This window comes from Pseudophryne corroboree, chromosome 7 (genome assembly GCF_028390025.1).
Source record: "Pseudophryne corroboree isolate aPseCor3 chromosome 7, aPseCor3.hap2, whole genome shotgun sequence".
Lineage (NCBI taxonomy): Eukaryota > Metazoa > Chordata > Amphibia > Anura > Myobatrachidae > Pseudophryne > Pseudophryne corroboree.
In genome coordinates this window covers 69,173,294-69,196,250 of record NC_086450.1, presented here as the reverse complement: position 1 = coordinate 69,196,250, position 22,957 = coordinate 69,173,294, and the positions used below count along the sequence as shown (strand labels likewise).

At 44.7% G+C, this 22,957-nt stretch overlaps 1 long non-coding RNA gene across 1 annotated transcript; it reads right to left on the bottom strand.

The window, feature by feature from the left end:
- Positions 1 to 549: 549 nt before the first annotated feature.
- Positions 550 to 10,808, bottom strand: LOC134943380 (uncharacterized). Its single transcript, XR_010181504.1, has 3 exons — positions 10,760 to 10,808; positions 7,561 to 7,801; positions 550 to 671 (listed from the first exon to the last, which is right to left on the bottom strand). It is a non-coding gene; the product is annotated as an uncharacterized LOC134943380 (long non-coding RNA).
- Positions 10,809 to 22,957: the final 12,149 nt, after the last annotated feature.

Genomic DNA, 22,957 nt, shown 5'->3' with positions numbered 1-22,957 from the left:
CTGCGCATTGCAATGCATATGCATGCACAGTTCTGACATGATCACAGCACTGCAAAAAACGCTAGCGTGCCATCAGGTCTGAATTACCCCCCCATGTGTACTGCTGGTGGGGCAGATATAACATGTGCAGAGTGAGTTAGATTTGGGTGTGGTGAGTTCAAACTGAAATCTAAATTGCAGCGTAAAAATAAAGCTGCCAGTATAAACCATGCACAGAAACAATATAACCCACCCAAATCTAACTCTCTGTGCACATGTTACATGTTTACTCTGCCTGATTCAATGTGAGTTTCTAATTGGATTACAAAATTCATTTGTAATGTGAATTCGCAGAGAAGACGGCAACTTGCAACGCGCACTTAATTGGATTGACGCCATAGACAGAGAATTGAATTCACTGGACAATAAACACAATCAGTATTTGTGTACTGATTCATGTGACATAGGTTATGTATTTATAGCATAGTTTTTTATTAGGGTGTTAAACAGATAACTACTGTAAAACATATATATGTTGTTTGGATGGCTGTTAAGCATATATATGTGCAGACTTCTGAGAGATTTATGAATATAATGTACAGTAAATGCGCTCTGTATTCTGCATGGGTCGGTAAAAGTTGATTCAAAGTCATATTCATTGTCCTGCACAGCATACCGAGACAGTTCTTTATCTGCAATTAGAGAAGGGAATAGTTTATTACTAATTGTAAGCAAATAAAAAAAGACAGAAATTGGCAAATTTAACAAAAGTGGTATGAGTTATGAGAAGGTATTACATTCATTCTACAGCTGCCCACACCACATATTTCTAACTTGTAAAATGATAACAGAAAGTGTGTGGTACGGTCAGAATCCAGGCACCAGAATCCCGACACTCAAAATCCAAACAGATCCCGGCGGTAAGTATTAGAGTTAGGCACTAGGGGGAGGGATAGGGTTAGGCTGCAGGAGGGGACATTTAGGGTTAAACTGCAGGTGTGGGGGAGGTTGAGGTTATGCTGTGGGAGGGGGAGGTTAGGGTTAGTCTGCGGGGGTGGGGGAGGTAAGGGTTTAGCTGTGGGAGGGGGAGGTTAGGGTTAGGCCGCGGGGTGGGGGAGCTAAGGGTTAGGCTGCGGGAGGGAACATTTAGGGTTAGGCTGCGGGAGAGGGAGGTTAGGTTTAGGCTGCAGGATGGGACAATTAGAGCTAGGCTGCTGGTGAGGAGGGTTAGGCAATCACTCAACCGTCTATCTTGACAACTCTCCCATTAGGGCAATGACATTAATAACTTGCACCGGGACTGGCTACCCGCCTTTCTTTACCACCAAAAACAATAGCCAATGCAATAAACCTCTAAATCCAAACAAAATAAACAAGTAGGGAGGGTGAGAAGCCTTATCTACAATCACCTTCTAAACACACCCGACACTGATAGGACTGCACGTCACATGTGGTGAACACACATGCCAGGCCCAGCCTAGAGGATTAAACTGTTAGACAGTGGATCACTCTGTGGTCTCTCTCCGTTCCCAGCACTAGAGGCAGCTTCCCTGCTCTAGTGTTTTCCCTCCTGGTGTCAGCTTAGTGCACAGTCTGAGGGAGTTCTTCCTAGGAGAGACAACTGAACTGATGTGCAGCTACTGCTCTCCGGTGTGTGTGACCTTTTCTAAACTGCAGCCGCATCCTGTGTGTACTGAGATGCTGTGTTACCGATGTACTGCTTCACATGTACAGTATACTGTGAGTTCCTACTGCTGCAGAACACCTTCTAAATGCTACAACCTGTTATCTCTGTTATAAGAATAAACCAATCATCCTTGTTAAGTGCTGTTGTATGGACTAACATCCTTATCCGACACCGCAACACTCTGCCAACAGGTTATGGGCCCAGGACCCCAAGCGGAAAGGCATTCTAAAACAGAGGTACATAAGAAATAAAAGTACAGCTAATTAAAGAAGGAGTACTTTTATTAAATATAGAGAAGAATGTACAGTACAGGGAACAGCGTGAACTTTGCAAAGCTAAAAGGCTCAGAGAATTATACAACGTGGAAATTTGCCATGGAGATGCAGCTTAAGTGGAAAAAGTTGTGGAAAGTCACAATTGAGCCATGAGCAGACCCAAACCCAGTTGAAGTGAATAGAGCCATCGTGATGATAGGCTTGGACATGGAACAACACGTCTACTCCATTATCAGTGGGAAAGTGTCAGCCAAAGACATGTGGGCAGCTCTGCAAATGGCATATGAGGACAAAGGTCTGATGAGAAGAATAAACTTGAAGCGTATGCTGTACGGGACAAAGTTAAGCACCTGTAAAGACATGAATGATTATATTGATAAAATATTGTCAATAGCTCAGCAGTTGGCATCTGTGTGGGCACAGGTGGATGACGAGGAAGTGGCGGTGACAATGTTACAAAATCTGACACCAGAATTTGATTTCCTGGTAGTAGCTTTGGAGTCTAATGATACCAAGCCGACAACAGAAATTGTAAGAACCAAGCTGCTGCAGTTCCAAGAACGTATTCCTGTCAAGACAAATGCTGAGGGTTCTGCCTTACTCACAAAAGGTTCTAAGTCCAGAAAGCTCAAGTTCAAGTGCTTTATAGGTCACAAGGTGGGGCACAAGGCCTCAGATTGCAGACTAAGAAATTGCAGTGGTACGCAGAAGAAGCATGACAAACCAAATGAGTCAGCATTGAATGTAGCAGATAGTCACAAGAAGGATTGCTGGTACAAGGACTCGGGGGCCACTAAGCATTTCAGTTGTAATCAGGAATGGTTCAATTCACTGAAAGCATGTGAATCCATTACAGTAAAAGCGTTTGGAGACAAAGTCCTTACTGCTTAAAAATTTGGGACAATCACAGTGCGTCTAAGAGTTAAAGGAGAAACAGTTATTACAGACATACAAGACGCTTTGTTTGTACCAGATTTGGAAAGCAATCTCATTGCTATAAGCGTCCAGGAGAAAAAGAGTTACAGAGTCCAGTATGCAAAGGGCAAATGTATGGTGAAAAATGAGAAAGGGACTGTAATTGCTTCAGCAACCCGGTGCAACCAACTGTATGTCCTAGACACTAAGTAGTGTTCTGCAATGGCGGTCTCTGATTCAAACCAGTCGATGGAGCTGTGGCACAGGCGTCTAGGTCATCTGGGATATGACAATGTCCAGAAACTACTCGATGGAATGGCAACTGGAATCACTGTAATACTGAGAGACTTGTGTGTGAGAGTTGTATAAAAGGAAAGCAGACCCGCACCCCATTTCCTAAGTCTACTAGTAAAGCAAAAATGCCACTAGCCCTAGTGCATGCTGACGTATGTGGTCCGATGGAGATGGAATGAGTGGCTACAGGTATTTTATAACATTTATTGATGATACCACAAGGATGACTCGTGTATAATTCTTTAAAGCTAAAAGTGAAGTTGCCAATAAAATTGTGGTATACAAGAACCAGGTAGATACTTAGACGGGTCTGAAATTAAAAGTTTTGGGATCCGACAATGGCAGAGAGTATGACAACAGAGTTTTAGCACAGTTCTTGAAAACATATGGCATACAGCATCAACTAACAATTGCTTACATGCTAGAAGAAAACAGTGCGAGTGAGCATGCAAATCGTACAATTGTTGAGAGATCACGGACTATGTTGAGTGACACAGGCCTGGAGAAAAGCTTTTCAGCAGAATCAGTGTCTACTACAGTATATCTTAAAAACCGTACACCCACAGTAGCCGTAAAAGGAAAAATGCCATTGGAGGCGTGGTCCAAGAAAAAGCCAGCTGTCAGTCATCTCCGCGTCTTCTGCTGTAAGGCTTATGCACATACTGTATACCTAAGGAGAAAAGACGGAAATTAGATCCAAAGTCAGTGGAATGTATTGTGCTAGGATACTGTGAAGAAAGCAAAGGATACAGGCTTTGGGACATTACAAACAAAAGTCTTCTAAAGTCTAAAGATGTGGTGTTCCATGAGTCAGCACCAATCACTGGAAAAGTGAAACAAGAATCACAGCAACAATATGTATCACTGGATGTACAGGCAGTGGAAAGCGTGTCTGAATCTGAAAGAATTAATGCGGATACCCAATCAGGAAACAGGAGTTCCATGAGGAGCAATAAAGGTGTTCCATACAAAAGATACAGTGAGGAATATGCAAATATAGCTTACTGTGAACCCCAAAATATACTGGATGCAAAATCAAGTAGCGACTGGAAAGAATGGAAGTCAGCAATAGATACAGAGCTGTCAGCTCTGGATGATAACAGTACATGGACTGCAGTTGACAGGCCGAATAACCGTAAGACAATCAAAAACAAGTGGGTCTTTTGCAGAAAGCTGAATGCAGACGGGACTATTCCTCATTATAAAGCCCGTCTTGTTGCTAAAGGATACACACAAAAATCTGGGATCGACTACGGTGAGATCTTTTCACCTGACGCAAGGTACAGCACTTTGAGGATACTCATTGCCATTGTTACACTTCATGATTTATTGTTATACCAGTTAGACTTAGATTCTGCATTCCTAAATGGAGAGTTAATTGAGGAGATTTATATGGAACCACCTGAACATAATGACGAGAATATGTTCCAAGAGGGAAAAGTTTGCCTCTTAAAGAAATCTTTGCATGGCCTACAGCAAAGTGGTCGTTGTTGGTATGTAAAGCTGGATGCTGTGCTGCTAGAGATGAACTTTGTTAGGTCAGAGACTGATCACTGCTTATATCACAAAACTATAGAAGAATAGCAGTTCATCATAGTTGTGTATGTAGATGATCTATTGCGAGCAGGTCAAGAAGAGCACATTACTTATGTAAAACAGCAGCTGATACAAAGATTCAAGCTAAAGGATTCTGGCCCTACAAATTATTTTTTTAGGCATGAGGATTGTACAAAACCTGAAAGATGGGACTGTTACAATTGATCAACAGACATATTGAAGCAATAATTCGCAAGTATGGAATGTCTGGAGGAAATGAGAGAGGTTCCTTATCAAAATGCTGTTGGAAGCTTGATGTATGCAAGTATTGGGACTCGCCCCGACATCACACATGCAGTGAGCCAGGCAAGCCAGTTTGCAATTAACCCTGTGAGGCAACGCTGGATTGTAGTCAAAAGAATCTTAAGGTACTTAAAAGGTACAAGTTCATTAAAGTTAGTGTTTACAAAGTCAAAAAGTATGCCGAATGGGGATCAGATGAGGATGACCGTCATTCCTACACAGGATACTTGTTCGTTTTGGCAGGTGCAGCCATCAGCAGGACGAGCAGAAAGCAACCCACTGTTGCCCTATCCACCACTGAGGCAGAGTACATAGTACTTACAGAAACTGCAAAAAAAGCTTTATGGATGAAGGAGACTTTATGTGAGCTTAGCCTTCTTTACAACAATGAGACTATCAACATTACATGTGATAACAAGGGAGCAATTGATTTGTCTTCCAGCACCAAGCATTATGGACACTCCAAACACATTGCCATTAGACATCACTTTATCTGTGAGTTAGTAGAAAACAAGTCAGTCAATGTGGACTACATAGCAAGCGAGAGCAATGCTGCTGATATGTTGACAAAGGGACTGTCATCACACTTGCTGAATATGTTCATGACAAAATGTGGACTGGAATACTTTTGAGAAATGTTGATTTGTTTTACTGTTTGCTTACCTTGCTTTATTAATGTATTTTCGGTTACAGGAAAACTGTATTGAGAAATGTTTTGATAAAGTGTTATGCAAATGTATGTAACTGGAGACAGCCTTGAGCAAGGGGAGGCTGTTAGATAGTGGATCACTCCATGGTCTGTCTCCGTTCCCAGCACTAGAGGCAGCTTCCCTGCTCTAGTGTTTACCCTCCTAGTGTCAGGTCAGTACAGGAGGAGGTGCTTAGTGCACAGTCTGAGAGAGTGCTTCCTGGGAGAGACAACTGCACTGACACGTAGTTTCTGCTCTCCTGTGTATATGACTTTGTCTACCCTGCAGCCGCATCCTGTGTGTACTGAGACGCTATGTCACCGCTGTACTGCTTCACATGTATACTGTGAGTTCCTGCTGCTGCAGAACATCTTCTATATGCTACAACCTGTTATCTCTGTTATCTAAATAAACCAATCATCCTGGTTAAGTACCGTTGTGTGGACTAACATCCTTATCCAACACCGCAACACTCTGCCAACACAAACAACCTCATTCTCATTAGAATTCCCCTAATGTTAAAATAAAACCCTCCTTCCCTTTCATTAATGGGGTGGGCTACTGTGTTCCTAACTATGGCAAAGATACATGAATATATCATTTGAATTACTTTACACTTGTGAGGATTGCTGGTAGGTAGCAAAAGCACAAAATATTGTTAAAATTCTATTGTTGCTATTATTGTTGATATTTGTATATAGACAAGAGTAGATACAGTATATTCTGTAGGGGATATTAATGTAGCTGAGATAAACCAAGCCTCCAGCATAAACTTGGTTAACGCCGGAGAAATCACAGATTACTCCAGTGGTAGCCAATGGATGGCATACTCAGGAGTCTATTCATGAAGCAGTGAAAAGTGTGGAGAAGAGAGCCAGTGGAGAAGTTGCCCATGGCAACCAATCAGCTTTCAAGTAACATTTATAATTTGCATACTATACAATTGCACGGAGCAGTTGATTGGTTGCCATGGACAACTTCTCCCCAGGCTCACTTCTTCACTCTTTTCACTGCTTCATGAATAGACCCCTTTAGACTTTCATGAAGGCATTGGACATTCTACCAAGTGGTGAAAATTTTACTGCTGCAAGCTACTTATGATGGCGTTAGCTATAGCCATATAGCAATGTAGACCCATGCCGGCTCAGATCACCATGCACATGCCAGACCTGAGGCACACATCAATTCAACGTTTTACAGGCAGTGTTAGGCTGCTGGTAAAAAAGAAAAACCCTAGCTGAGGAGCCGGTATTCTCTACATCTCCCAGTGGTGGTATAATGTTGTGGATCACTATGTTTCAATATAAACTGTTAATTAAAACCTCACTATACTAAATAGACCTACAGTCTATGTATATACTTAGAGCAGTACGGAAAATGATTAACAAATATTATAGTAAGGAAAATGTGTCCAGTGTTACATCCTTTCGATTTAAGTGTTATGCAGAGATAAGGTGTACGATGAACAAAATAATTACTTTTATTATAGTCATAACTTGTCACAAATTACTAGCACATACTGTTACGGAAACATGGGGGTAAATTTACTAAGATGGGAGTTCTATTTAAAATCAGATTCTACTTCTCATTTATCTAGCACCTTCTAGAAGATAATATCTGGAATCTGGTTGCTATGGGCAACATCCCATCTTTTATAGAACTGCCATCTTATTAGTAAGTTTTCCCCATGGGCTTCAGCTTCATAGTTGGGGGTCGGTGCTGGAGTAAAATCAGAGGCATGTTTGTTTGATATTTTTGAGTGTTACAATGACAACATTTTGGAAAGGACCAGAATAAAAAAAAGGATAGTCCATATATTCGAGTGTTACAACAATTATTTTGACTTAATGTATACACTAGTCACATTCATTATCACACTCACCATTTCATATGCTAATGCTTTCCATGATGGTCATGGTGGCCATGTGGCCCTGGTCCGTGATGGCCATGTAGATCTGGCCCGTGGTGGCCATGTGGCCCTGGTCCATGGTGACCAGGAGGATTGTGGTGGCCATGAGGATCGTGGTGGCCATGAGGATCGTGGTGGCCAGGATGTCCGTGTGGAGGGGGATGACACCCAGGACCATGACCTGGGTGATTGTGACCAGGGCAGTGGTGCTGTCCTAAAATAAAATATGTCCAAGATTATATCTATTTATAGAACTTGAGTTCTAGTATGGACCGGCACTCCCACTATTGGTAAATTAACATGCCCTGGTGCCCTCTGATATCAATAAGTAAGACAGGAGCGGTAAAACAAACAGCGGCACTCGGGGTCTTAAGCATTAAAAGTGTATTGAAATCACTTCATAGATCCCAACGTTTCGGGACACGCAAGTCCCTTTGTTCAGGTGAATAGCGCTATTCACCTGGACAAAGGGACTTGCGTGTCCCGAAACGTTGGGATCTATGAAGTGATTTCAATACACTTTTAATGCTTAAGACCCCGAGTGCCGCTGTTTGTTTTACCGCTCCTATTTATAGAACTTTATAATATTATAATGATAGTGTTAGTGATATTACGTAATGACTGCCTGAACTTCCTACAATTGGCAGGGTCTACTGCCTTATCCCTAATCTGAGCAATCTGGATCTTATTCCCCCGTGGCCTGTTTGAAAACATGGAGGTAAGTTGTAGCAATGGGGCACACATTAAAGTTATGCCCGAAACAGATGAGCCTGATTTAATTTTCCTCTGTACATTAAAGCTCCCCCAACCCCAACCCCATCGCTCACTGCTAACCCCCTGTGAAGTCATTATATGCTGGGCACCACCTTCTGAGTCAGTAGGAGAAGCCGAGGGGACAAAAGGAGGGAGACAGGTGCTGGGTATTGGCAGAGTTTGACTAACAAGCACAGTGCGGTAAGTGTGCATATAGAGGTGAGTCCACACAGCAAGTTTAGCCAGGGTGCTGGTTTATTAACTGAGTAGCAATACAGGTGGCTGTAGGACACAATGTAAAGACATGTACAGGCTGCAGAGATATTAGCAGTTGCATCCTGGAGTGTATGGGGTATGATGGGCACTGTAGTGTGCTAGGTGCAGTATGCACTAGGAGTGCTTGTCCAGCAATGGTGGTATAGCGCTGTAGGGGCACTGTAGGCTCCATATACTTGAGTCACTCAGGGTCATTTAAAAGATGGTAAGGGCTCAGAGAAGAAAAACATGCAGTGTAGCCATCAGTAGCGTGCGGTGAGGTCAGTGGCTGGGGAGGCACTGGCAGCTAACCATTCCCCCCTCCCCCATAGAGTGGGGGGGGTGGGGGGTTAGTGTAGTCCCCCATACATTGATAAAACCAGCACCAGGCAGAACCATGTGGGGGGTATAATGCCATAGCAGGGGAGACAACTCGGTATGGGGTCCCCCTGCCATAACATTAATCTGCCCCCCAAAATTCCAGGGCTGGAATTCCTCGGAAGTGGGGACCCCAAAAAATAAAAATGGGGTCCCCCCTCCCGATCAATAACTAGCACTGGGCTGATAGCCCATTTCTATGCCCCACACCCCTGGTGGCGGTGGGTGCGGAGTTCATTGTTAATATTGTTCTTTACAGGTGGCCTACAGGTCCCAGCAAGCCTGCCCCAGCATGCTGGCACTTGGAGATCCACAAGTGCCAGCATGCCCGGACATAAAGGGCCCACTGGCACCTGTAGTCCACCTGTAAAGAAAATAGTAAAATAAATACACCACACTATCTTTAAAAAAAAAGTTTATTAGTCAGGGTCTTCACCTGGGGGCGGCGGCCTTTAAGCTCTTTTGCATGGCCGCCGCTTTCCCAGGACTTTCGGCGTCTTCACCTGGGGGGGGGGGGGGGGGCGGTGGCCTTTAAGCTCTTTTGCATGGCCGACGCCTTCCCCAGGGCTTCCAGCGTCTTCACCTGGTGGGTGGCGGCTGTTAAGCTCTTTTGCATAGCCGCCCATCCAGGACTTCTGGCGTCTTCTGTCTTCAGGAGCTCTTCTCTGCTCCTCTTCCGCCGTCGGACTGATGCGCCGCTGCCTCGTGCTGACTTATATAAGTCAGCCAGAGGGGGGTGGGGCGATGACGCAGCGAGCAGTGATTGGCTCACAGCGGCCATCTTGAATTTCAAAAATGACACTGAGGTGCCATTTTTGAAATTGGTACAAAACTCTGCAGAATGGCCTGCCGCTAATAGTCTCACCGCCGTCCGCACCTCCACCGTCACCAACGCCCACACCTCCGCCACGCCCACACAGTGATTGACAGCGGATCCAGTGACGGATCTGCTGGCCAATCACTGTGGCCTCACTGACAGGGGCGTGCTTTCATGGGTTGAAAGCACGTCCCTGTATGAAAGCGCCACCTCTAATGGTGCCGCTTTCCCACGTATTTTCAATGGGCTTATAATGCCCATTGCTAGGCCCCACCTGCGCCCGCCCCCTGCTCCCATACCTTTCCCCATTGACAACGGGAGGCACCACGATCAGTGCCTCCCAAACACATTAGACAGGGATAATGATTACATTAATATAAAGCAGATACTTATGACACAGAATATGTTTTCATAAGTATCTTCTTTATATTATTTGATTAATTAATGACAGGAGAGGCACTGCCTCCCCTGACTGCACGTTCCTGGTAGCCATGTAGTAGCGCATGTTGGAGGTCAGACCCCCAGAGAGCTGCTCCTAGTGCCCACTGGCTCTGGGGCTAGTAACAGAGGCAGGGCAGAGCTATCCTCTCTATCAACGGTGACAAGAGGAAGGGCACAGCATTTTCCAAAAAAAACCCAAAACTATATAACTACTGAAACTGCTGAGTGCTACCTCTCCACAAATTTCATAAGAAGCCTGGCAGTGAGAAGGTCCTGGTGATATACTGTATATCCATCTACCAAGGATGTCCCCGAGCATGTGCATAGGAGCCTTGTTTGGCCTTTCATTTCCAATATGATGATGATCACAGTGGACCCATGTCTGAAGGTGGATAGGTTCAGTAAATTGTAATAGGCCAATGAGAAATAGAGTAGACAGAAGGTCTGATGGACCATAAGAGGACAAGATTACTCTTAACAAGCCCTATGACTCAGGGAATATGTAGGGATGGGATGAGTGGTCCTTACCATGGTTTGGGTGATGCATGATGTACAACCTTGTAATGTATATATCCTGTTGAAACAGACAAAATAAATCTAAATTATTTCTGTGAATTCCGCATACAAAGTGTACTAATGATGAAATCAGTATATTTTTAGACATCTTGATAAATTATTACTCAGCACATGAATATATTTGTAAGGAATGTCAATATGCCATGGAGGCTGAATTTCAGTCAGTAAGGAAACAACACACATAATAGAACTGGAACTATTTACAAAATGATATTTTGCACATGTGCCATCTATATTAACACGTCTACAACAAGCTTGTGGTGCTGGGTGCACGTACTGGCGGGGGGGGGGGGGGGGTGCCACACGGCTACACACACAAGTAGAGGGGTGGGGCTCCACTCAGAGGTGTAACTTGTAGCGGTGCAGCCAGTGCATTGTACTGAGACCCGCCACAGCGAAAGAGCCTGCAGCATTATATGCCACAGGCTGAAACTGCTCCACAGGCTGCCAGTCCCCCAGTAACATACAGTATAATGAGCAGCAGAAGCAGCAGCTGAGTCAGAGCCGCTGTGAGTGTAGCAGGGACGTGCAGTCAAAGGAGGCAGTGCCTCCCCTGTGATTAATTATTAATATAATACAAAGAAGATACTTGTGACATTTTCTGTGTCATAAGTATCTTCTTTATTTTATTATAAAAATTGTATCTCCTTAAATCAGTTTGGGAGGCACTGATAGCAGTGTCTCCCATAGACAATGGGAAAGGGGGATAGAGTGGGGGGTGGGGCGAAGCACTGGGCTGTAAAAGCCCATTAAAAAAATGCTGAAAGCGGCACATCTACAAGTGCCTCGCTGAGAGGGACACCACCCCTATGTCAGTGAGGCAGCTGTGATTGGACAGCAGATCCAGTGCTGGATCCGCTGTCCAATCACCCATACGTGGAGCAATTGGCAGAAGTGGCGGCAGGTCCCAGCGGTGAGCAGCAGTGGAGCAGACCCTGGCATTGAGCAGCGGTGGAGCGGGTCTCGGCATTGGAGCAGGTCCCGGCGGTGAGCAGCGGTGGAGCAGGTCCCGGCGGTGAGCAGCGGTGGAGCAGGTCCCAGTGGTAAGCAGCGGTGGAGCGGGTCCCGCATTGGAGCGGGTCCCGGTGGTGAGCAGCGGTGCAGCGGGTCCCGGCAGTGAGCAGCAATGGAGCCAGTCAGCAGCAGCACCTACACTGACACGCTGGTGAGAGAGGGGGGCCACTGGGATGGGTATTGCATTTATTGATAGATATATATATATATATATATATATATCAGTGCCTCCCCAGCCTATGACCTCATGGCACATCATTGGAGTGTAGGATGGTACCGCCAGAGGAAGACGTGGAGCCACAATTCCCTCTCCTCCTAGCTCCTGTCATCACTCCGACCACAGCTTCCTCCAGTTCCTCTCTGCCAGGCTGAGGCTGTCTTTGCTGCCGCCACTGGGGATCATGTGATCTTCCCCACGTTATATCCCAAAAAGGAGCTTCCTTCCAAGCATTGCAGTTCTGGGTACAGGTTTGTAAACTGTAATGTATTTGTCACACCCTGCCTGTTACTCTCTCCCTGGCGTCACCCACAGCCTCTCTGTGTTTCCCTCTCCCTGTCATCCACTACTTGTCTCTGTCACCTTCTCCCTGTCACCCACTACTTGTGTCAGTCACTCTCTCGCTTTCACCCACTACTTGTCTCCATCACCCTCTCCCTGTCACCCACTATTTGTTTCTATCATGCTCTCCATCCTTGCCGCCGCTGATCACGTGATCATCCTCACATTATATTCAAAAAAGGATTCGCCTTCCAAGCGTTGCAATTCTGGGCCTAGGTAAGTAATTTGTAAAGTATTTGTTACCCACTGCCTATTTTCCTCTCCCTGGCGTCACCCACTACTTGTCTCCGTCACCCTCTCCCTGTCATCCACTACTTATCTCTAGAGATGTGCACCGGAAATTTTTCGGGTTTTGTGTTTTGGTTTTGGATTCGGTTCTGCGGCCCCGTGTTTTGGATTCGGACGCGTTTTGGCAAAACCTCCCTGAAAATTTTTTGTCGAATTCGGGTGTTTTGGATTCGGGTGTTTTTTTTCAAAAAAACCCTCAAAAACAGCTTAAATCATAGAATTTGGGGGTAATTTTGATCCTATAGTATTATTAAACTCAATAACCACAATTTCCACTTATTTCCAGTCTATTCTGAACACCTCACACCTCACAATACTATTTTTAGTCCTAAAATTTGCACCGAGGTCGCTGGATGACTAAGCAAAGCGACCCAAGAGGGCGGCACAAACACTTGGCCCATCTAGGAGTGGCACTGCAGTGTCAGACAGGATGGCACTTAAAAAAATTGGCCCCAAACAGCACATGATGCAAAGAAAAGAGAAAAAGAGGTGCACTGTGGTCGCTGGACGGCAGAGCTAAGCGACACAAACACCTCAATATCACAGGAATTATTCGTTCTAATCAATGGTATTATTGGTCCAAATCACTGGAAGAAAATTACAAAATCACTGGAATTATTTGTTCTAATCAATGGTATTATTGGTCCAAATCACTGGAAGAAAATTACAAAATCACTGGAATTATTTGTTCTAATCAATGGTATTATTGGTCCAAATCACTGGAAGAAAATGGAATGGATGGATACTTGCAGTGACACAGAGCTGTAAGATACAGCAATGGCCTACTGTACAACTATATACTGTTAGTCACCAAAATGGGGCACTGTAATACTAGAAGCTATAGAAAAGTATATATATTATTGTATATATCAGTACAGAGCGGTGTAACTGTGACCCATGTGTCCTGACAAGCAGTATAGAAGCTATAGAAAAGTATATATAATATTACTGTATATCAGTACAGAGCGGTGTAACTGTGACACATGTGTCCTGACAAGCAGTATAGAAGCTATAGCAAAGTATATATATTATTGTATATATCAGTACAGAGCGGTGTAACTGTGACACATGTGTCCTGACAAGCAGTATAGAAGCTATAGCAAAGTATATATATTATTGTATATATCAGTACAGAGCGGTGTAACTGTGACACATGTGTCCTGACAAGCAGTATAGAAGCTATAGAAAAGTATATATAATATTACTGTATATCAGTACAGAGCGGTGTAACTGTGACCCATGTGTCCTGACAAGCAGTATAGAAGCTATAGAAAAGTATATATAATATTACTGTATATCAGTACAGAGCGGTGTAACTGTGACACATGTGTCCTGACAAGCACTATAGAAGCTATAGAAAAGTATATATAATATTACTGTATATCAGTACAGAGCGGTGTAACTGTGACACATGTGTCCTGACAAGCAGTATAGAAGCTATAGAAAAGTATATATAATATTACTGTATATCAGTACAGAGCGGTGTAACTGTGACACATGTGTCCTGAAAAGCAGTATACAGTGGCGCACGCAGGGGGGTTTCCGAGTACCTGGAAACCCCCTCTGATGAGCTGAATTTTCTTTTTGAGACGACGACAGCCGTGTCTCCACTGTCTCCGTCTCAGCAAAAAAGCCGCGACCGCGATCGCGGGAGCGGAGCAACCAGTCCACAGAGAGCTAAGTATGCAGCTCTCTGCTTACAGTAACGAATTTCCCGGGGGCCGGGGGCTCCCTCCGTCCTCACACGTCCACCCCTCTGCTCCCAGCCCACTGTGTATATGTAAGTTCAAAATCTTTGTTTATGTGTGTAATTGTACAGTATGTATGTGTTATGTACAGTATGTATGTGGGTTTGTGTTTGTGCTTGTGTATGTACTGTATGTATGTATCTATGTGTGTTTGTTTATGTGTGTGTATGTATATATGTGTTATATATATATATATATATATATATAAAGAAACGCATTTGACCGGCACTCCACATAATGGTATAGCACCTGGGTGCCCTCCCAAAGACCTGTGAGGGACTATAGAGAGCAATGATACCGGGCGGCACTCTTAGGAATTTTCAATGACGTAGACAGCATACAGTATCGTTGCTAGAGAGAGAGAGAGAGAGAGACCAAGATAAACCCCGGCACTCCGGACTTACGTTTATCCTGCTCAGGTGCCTTCCCCTCAGAGCTTTTAGTCACTGCTTCATATGATCCATAGGGTGAGCGGCACTCAGAGACTTTGCAAGAAAACAGGTGAACAAGCCCCGTAGGGCAAACTTTTAATGTGACGTTTCGGGGGTATTCTCCCATAGAAAATCTGTACAGGACGCTGTAGCTGTTTGACAACATTTCAGAGTTACTGTAGACTTCGAAATGTCGACAAACAGCTACAGCGTCCTGTACTGATTTTCTATGGTATACCAGTCTCTATGAGTGCCGTTCTGCCTCCATATATATGTGTATGTATGTATGTATATATATATATATATATATATATATATTACACATACATGCACGTATACATACACACCCACCGACAGAAACCCCCCTTGCTAAATCCTGCGTTTGCCCCTGGTATAGAAGCTATAGAAAAGTATATATATTACTGTATATCAGTACAGCGGTGTAACTGTGACACGTGTCCTGACAAGCAGTATAGAAGCTATAGAAAAGTATATATATTATTGTATATATCAGTACAGAGCTGTGTAACTGTGACCCATGTGTGTCCTGACAAGCAGTATAGAAGCTATAGAAAAGTATATATATTATTGTATATATCAGTACAGAGCTGTGTAACTGTGACCCATGTGTGTCCTGACAAGCAGTATAGAAGCTAGAGATGTGCACTTGAAATTTTTCGGGTTTTGTGCTTTGGTTTTGGGTTCGGTTCCGCAGCCGTGTTTTGGGTTCGACCGCGTTTTGGCAAAACCTCACCAATTTTTTTTTGTCGGATTCGGGTGTGTTTTGGATTCGGGTGTTTTTTTCAAAAAACACTAAAAAACAGCTTAAATCATAGAATTTGGGGGTCATTTTGATCCCAAAGTATTATTAACCTCAAAAACCATAATTTCCACTCATTTTCAGTCTATTCTGAACACCTCACACCTCACAATATTATTTTTAGTCCTAAAATTTGCACCGAGGTCGCTGGATGACTAAGCTAAGCGACCCTAGTGGCCGACACAAACACCTGGCCCATCTAGGAGTGGCACTGCAGTGTCACGCAGGATGGCCCTTCCAAAAAACACTCCCCAAACAGCACATGACGCAAAGAAGAAAAAAAGAGGCGCAATGAGGTAGCTGTGTGAGTAAGCTAAGCGACCCTAGTGGCCGACACAAACACCTGGCCCATCTAGGAGTGGCACTGCAGTGTCACGCAGGATGGCCCTTCCAAAAAATACTCCCCAAACAGCACATGACGCAAAGAAGAAAAAAAGAGGCGCAATGAGGTAGCTGTGTGAGTAAGCTAAGCGACCCTAGTGGCCGATACAAACACCTGGCCCATCTAGGAGTGGCACTGCAGTGTCACGCAGGATGGCCCTTCCAAAAAACACTCCCCAAACAGCACATGACGCAAAGAAGAAAAAAAGAGGCGCAATTAGGTAGCTGTGTGAGTAAGCTAAGCGACCCTAGTGGCCGACACAAACACCTGGCCCATCTAGGAGTGGCACTGCAGTGTCACGCAGGATGGCCCTTCCAAAAAACACTCCCCAAACAGCACATGACGCAAAGAAGAAAAAAAGAGGCGCAATGAGGTAGCTGTGTGAGTAAGCTAAGCGACCCTAGTGGCCGACACAAACACCTGGCCCATCTAGGAGTGGCACTGCAGTGTCACGCAGGATGGCCCTTCCAAAAAACACTCCCCAAACAGCACATGACGCAAAGAAGAAAAAAAGAGGCGCAATGAGGTAGCTGTGTGAGTAAGCTAAGCGACCCTAGTGGCCGACACAAACACCTGGCCCATCTAGGAGTGGCACTGCAGTGTCACGCAGGATGGCCCTTCCAAAAAACACTCCCCAAACAGCACATGACGCAAAGAAGAAAAAAAGAGGCGCAATGAGGTAGCTGTGTGAGTAAGATAAGCGACCCTAGTGGCCGACACAAACACCTGGCCCATCTAGGAGTGGCACTGCAGTGTCACGCAGGATGGCCCTTCCAAAAAACACTCCCCAAACAGCACATGACGCAAAGAAGAAAAAAAGAGGCGCAATGAGGTAGCTGTGTGAGTAAGATAAGCGACCCTAGTGACCGACACAAACACCTGGCCCATCTAGGAGTGGCACTGCAGTGTCACGCAGGATGGCCCTTCCAAAAAACACTCCCCAAACAGCACATGACGCAAATAAAAATGAAAGAAAAAAGAGGTGCAAGATGGAATTGTCCTTGGGCCCTCCCACCCACCCTTATGTTGTATAAACAGGACATGCACACTTTAACCAACCCATCATTTCAGTGACAGGGTCTGCCACACGACTGTGACTGAAATGACGGGTTGGTTTGGACCCCCACCGAAAAAGAAGCAATTAATCTCTCCTTGCACAAACTGGCTCTACAGAGGCAAGATGTCCACCTCATCATCATCCTCCGATATATCACCGTGTACATCCCGCTCCTCACAGATTATCAATTCGTCCCCACTGGAATCCACCATCTCAGCTCCCTGTGTACTTTGTGGAGGCAATTGCTGCTGGTCAATGTCTCCACGGAGGAATTGATTATAATTCATTTTAATGAACATCATCTTCTCCACATTTTCTGGAAGTAACCTCGTACGCCGATTGCTGACAAGGTGAGCGGCGGCACTAAACACTCTTTCGGAGTACACACTTGTGGGAGGGCAACTTAGGTAGAATAAAGCCAGTTTGTGCAAGGGCCTCCAAATTGCCTCTTTTTCCTGCCAGTATAAGTACGGACTGTCTGACGTGCCTACTTGGATGCGGTCACTCATATAATCCTCCACCATTCTTTCAATGGTGAGAGAATCATATGCAGTGACAGTAGACGACATGTCCGTAATCGTTGTCAGTTCCTTCAGTCCGGACCAGATGTCAGCATCAGCAGTCGCTCCAGACTGCCCTGCATCACTGCCAGCGGGTGGGCTCGGAATTCTGAGCCTTTTCCTCGCACCCCCAGTTGCGGGAGAATGTGAAGGAGGAGATGTTGACAGGTCGCGTTCCGCTTGACTTGACAATTTTGTCACCAGCAGGTCTTTGAACCCCAGCAGACTTGTGTCTGCCGGAAAGAGAGATCCAAGGTAGGTTTTAAATCTAGGATCGAGCACGGTGGCCAAAATGTAGTGCTCTGATTTCAACAGATTGACCACCCGTGAATCCTTGTTAAGTGAATTAAGGGCTCCATCCACAAGTCCCACATGCCTAGCGGAATCGCTCCCTTTTAGCTCCTCCTTCAATGCCTCCAGCTTCTTCTGCAAAAGCCTGATGAGGGGAATGACCTGACTCAGGCTGGCAGTGTCTGAACTGACTTCACGTGTGGCAAGTTCAAAAGGTTGCAGAACCTTGCACAACGTTGAAATCATTCTCCACTGCGCTTGAGACAGGTACATTCCACCTCCTATATCGTGCTCAATTGTATAGGCTTGAATGGCCTTTTGCTGCTCCTCCAACCTCTGAAGCATATAGAGGGTTGAATTCCACCTCGTTACCACTTCTTGCTTCAGATGATGGCAGGGCAGGTTCAGGCGTTTTTGGTGGTGCTCCAGTCTTCTGTACGTGGTGCCTGTACGCCGAAAGTGTCCCGCAATTCTTCTGGCCACCGACAGCATCTCTTGCACGCCCCTGTCGTTTTTTAAAAAATTCTGCACCACCAAATTCAAGGTATGTGCAAAACATGGGACGTGCTGGAATTTGCCCATATTTAATGCACACACAATATTGCTGGCGTTGTCCGATGCCACAAATCCACAGGAGAGTCCAATTGGGGTAAGCCATTCCGCGATGATCTTCCTCAGTTGCCGTAAGAGGTTTTCAGCTGTGTGCGTATTCTGGAAACCGGTGATACAAAGCGTAGCCTGCCTAGGAAAGAGTTGGCGTTTGCGAGATGCTGCTACTGGTGCCGCCGCTGCTGTTCTTGCGGCGGGAGTCCATACATCTACCAAGTGGGCTGTCACAGTCATATAGTCCTGATCCTGCCCTGCTCCACTTGTCCACATGTCCGTGGTTAAGTGGACATTGGGTACAACTGCATTTTTTAGGACACTGGTGAGTCTTTTTCTGACGTCCGTGTACATTCTCGGTATCGCCTGCCTAGAGAAGTGGAACCTAGATGGTATTTGGTAACGGGGGCACACTACCTCAAGAAATTGTCTAGTTCCCTGTGAACTAACGGCGGATACCGGACGCACGTCTAACACCAACATAGTTGTCAAGGCCTCAGTTATCCGCTTTGCAACAGAATGACTGCTATGATATTTCATCTTCCTCGCAAAGGACTGTTGGACAGTCAATTGCTTGGTGGAAGTAGTAAAAGTGGGCTTACGACTTTCCCTCTGGGATGACCATCGACTCCCAGCAGCAACAACAGCAGCGCCAGCAGCAGTAGGTGTTACACGCAAGGATGCATCGGAGGAATCCCAGGCAGGAGAGGACTCGTCAGAATTGCCAGTGACATGGCCTGCAGGACTATTGGCATTCCTGGGGAAGGAGGAAATTGACACTGAGGGAGTTGGTGGGGTGGTTTGCGTGAGCTTGGTTACAAGAGGAAGGGATTTACTGGTCAGTGGACTGCTTCCGCTGTCGCCCAAAGTTTTTGAACTTGTCACTGACTTATTATGAATGCGCTGCAGGTGACGTATAAGGGAGGATGTTCCGAGGTGGTTAACGTCCTTACCCCTACTTATTACAGCTTGACAAAGGCAACACACGGCTTGACAAATGTTGTCCGCATTTCTGTTGAAATACTTCCACACCGAAGAGCTGATTTTTTTAGTATTTTCACCAGGCATGTCAACGGCCCTATTCCTCCCACGGACAACAGGTGTCTCCCCGGGTGCCTGACTTAAACAAACCACCTCACCATCAGAATCCTCCTTGTCAATTTCCTCCCCAGCGCCAGCAACACCCATATCCTCCTCATCCTGGTGTACTTCAACACTGACATCTTCAATCTGACTATCAGGAACTGGACTGCGGGTGCTCCTTCCAGCACTTGCAGGGGGCATGCAAATGGTGGAAGGCGCATGCTCTTCACGTCCAGTGTTGGGAAGGTCAGGCATCGCAACCGACACAATTGGACTCTCCTTGTGGATTTGGGATTTCGAAGAACGCACAGTTCTTTGCGGTGCTTTTGCCAGCTTGAGTCTTTTCATTTTTCTAGCGAGAGGCTGAGTGCTTCCATCCTCATGTGAAGCTGAACCACTAGCCATGAACATAGGCCAGGGCCTCAGCCGTTCCTTGCCACTCCGTGTGGTAAATGGCATATTGGCAAGTTTACGCTTCTCCTCCGACAATTTTATTTTAGATTTTGGAGTCCTTTTTTTACTGATATTTGGTGTTTTGGATTTTACATGCTCTGTACTATGACATTGGGCATCGGCCTTGGCAGACGACGTTGCTGGCATTTCATCGTCTCGGCCATGACTAGTGGCAGCAGCTTCAGCACGAGGTGGAAGTGGATCTTGATCTTTCCCTAATTTTGGAACCTCAACATTTTTGTTCTCCATATTTTAATAGGCACAACTAAAAGGCACCTCAGGTAAACAATGGAGATGGATGGATACTAGTATACTTATGGATGGACGAGCGACTGCCGACACAGAGGTAGCTACAGCCGTGGACTACCGTACTGTGTCTACTGCTAATATAGACTGGATGATAATGAGATGAAATTAATATATATATATATATATATATATATATATAATATCACTAGTACTGCAGCCGGACAGGTATATATATTTATTATGTAATGACTGATGACGGACCTGCTGGACACTGTTAGCTCAGCAGCACCGCAGACTGCTACAGTAAGCTACTATAGTAGTTGTATGTATCAAGAAGAAAGAGAAAAAAAAAACCACGGGTAGGTGGTATACAATTATGGATGGACCAGCGACTGCCGACACAGAGGTAGCTACAGCCGTGGACTACCGTACTGTGTCTGCTGCTAATATAGACTGGATGATAATGAGATGAAATTAATATATATATATATAATATCACTAGTACTGCAGCTGGACAGGTATATATATTTATTATGTAATGACTGATGATGGACCTGCTGGACACTGTCAGCTCAGCAGCACCGCAGACTGCTACAGTAAGCTACTATAGTAGTTGTATGTATCAAGAAGAAAGAGGAAAAAAAAACCACGGGTAGGTGGTATACAATTATGGATGGACCAGCGACTGCCGACACAGAGGTAGCTACAGCCGTGGACTACCGTACTGTGTCTGCTGCTAATATAGACTGGATGATAATGACATGAAATTAATATATATATATAATATCACTAGTACTGCAGCCGGACAGGTATATATATTTATTATGTAATGACTGATGACGGACCTGCTGGACACTGTCAGCTCAGCAGCACCGCAGACTGCTACAGTAAGCTACTATAGTAGTTGTATGTATCAAGAAGAAAGAGAAAAAAAAAAACACGGGTAGGTGGTATACAATTATGGATGGACCAGCGACTGCCGACACAGAGGTAGCTACAGCCGTGGACTACCGTACTGTGTCTGCTGCTAATATAGACTGGATGATAATGAGATGAAATGAATATATATATATATATATATATATATAATATCACTAGTCCTGCAGCCGGACAGGTATATATATTTATTATGTAATGACTGATGACGGACCTGCTGGACACTGTCAGCTCAGCAGCACCGCAGACTGCTACAGTAAGCTACTATAGTAGTTGTATGTATCAAGAAGAAAGAGAAAAAAAAAACCACGGGTAGGTGGTATACAATTATGGATGGACCAGCGACTGCCGACACAGAGGTAGCTACAGCCGTGGACTACCGTACTGTGTCTGCTGCTAATATAGACTGGATGATAATGAGATGAAATTAATATATATATATATATAATATCACTAGTACTGCAGCCGGACAGGTATATATATTTATTATGTAATGACTGATGACAGACCTGCTGGACACTGTTAGCTCAGCAGCACCGCAGACTGCTACAGTAAGCTACTATAGTAGTTGTATGTATCAAGAAGAAAGAGAAAAAAAAAAACCACGGGTAGGTGGTATACAATTATGGATGGACCAGCGACTGCCGACACAGAGGTAGCTACAGCCGTGGACTACCGTACTGTGTCTGCTGCTAATATAGACTGGATGATAATGAGATGAAATTAATATATATATATATATAATATCACTAGTACTGCAGCCGGACAGGTATATATATTTATTATGTAATGACTGATGACGGACCTGCTGGACACTGTCAGCTCAGCAGCACCGCAAACTGCTACAGTAAGCTACTATAGTAGTATGTATCAAGAAGAAAGAAAAAAAAAAAAAACACGGGTAGGTGGTATACAATTATGGATGGACCAGCGACTGCCGACACAGAGGTAGCTACAGCCGTGGACTACCGTACTGTGTCTGCTGCTAATATAGACTGGATGATAATGAGATGAAATTAATATATATATATATATATATATATATATAATATCACTAGTACTGCAGCCGGACAGGTATATATATTTATTATGTAATGACTGATGACGGACCTGCTGGACACTGTCAGCTCAGCAGCACCGCAGACTGCTACAGTAAGCTACTATAGTAGTATGTATCAAGAAGAAAAAAAAAAAACACGGGTAGGTGGTATACATATACAATTATATATATATTATATACAATTATATATATATATATATATATTAAACTGGTGGTGATTAATTAAACTGGTGGTCAGGTCACTGGTCACACTATCAGCAACTTGCAAGTAGTACTCCTAAGCAGACAATCACAATATATACTGGTGGTCAGTGTGGTCACAATGGCAGTGTGGCACTCTGGCAGCAGAGTGCCAGCAAAAGTGTGCACTGTACGTTAAAATATGTACTTCTGCTCTCAGACTCTAACTGCTCCCCACTGTCTCCCCCACAAGTCAGATATACAGTCACACTATCACTTCAGCAGTAGTAGTACTCCTCCTAATGCTCCCCAAAATTACTAAAGTAAATATAATACTGTGTCTCTCTCTACTCTAGTCTCACTCTCTATAAACGGAGAGGACGCCAGCCACGTCCTCTCCCTATCAATCTCAATGCACGTGTGAAAATGGCGGCGA